We start from the raw sequence: 727 nt of genomic DNA on the forward strand, positions 1-727 counted from the left end.
CCCCCCCCCCAAAGGAGTTAATCATTTTCTTGTTCCTCAAGGATCTGCGCGGGAATGGAATTGTCGTGTCGTTGGTAACAGAGCGGGGCCGGGGGCCGGGCCGCCCCGGATTGCCAAACGGGCCGCCCCGCCCCGCCGCACACGGGCCCCGCGGTGCCGTCAACAACATGGCGCGGCGTGTGGGACGCTGTTTGTATGCGGGTTACGGATGATGGGGATTGCGTCAGTTTTAAAAGGAGGGCGGCAAGGGATAGCGCGGGGGATTATATTCGCCTCTATTGTTTCGATTCGATGCATTTTTTAAAAAAAGTCATTTTTTCCCCCTCGGCCGGACCGCGCGTTGCCAGCCGTTGCGCTTAATCTCTGAAGGAAGGGGGGTGTGTGAGCGAGCGTGGCGGGTGCGAACAATAGCCTCGCAGATGGGTGTCATGCTTTTTCTGCGCGAGATATTTTGGTTCAAAAAAAGAAAAAAAAAGAAATGAACAACCGCGAGCCTTTCCGCCCGCCCACACACACACACACACATCGGACGAGCGCTTTTCGCGTGTGAGTCTCATCTTTCAGTCTCGCACTATCTCACTCACTTCGCACGTGATGCCATCATTTACGTACCTGGCACCCGAATCCAGTTCGAATCCAATGCAAACATTACTTCCCGCAGATCTCTATTTTCTATCCCTCTACACCGCGCTACCCACGCTCCCCCTCTCCCTCCCCCTCGCCCCCC

Source organism: Frankliniella occidentalis, unplaced genomic scaffold (genome assembly GCF_000697945.3).
Source record: "Frankliniella occidentalis isolate FOCC.00 unplaced genomic scaffold, Focc_3.1 Scaffold318, whole genome shotgun sequence".
Taxonomy (NCBI): domain Eukaryota; kingdom Metazoa; phylum Arthropoda; class Insecta; order Thysanoptera; family Thripidae; genus Frankliniella; species Frankliniella occidentalis.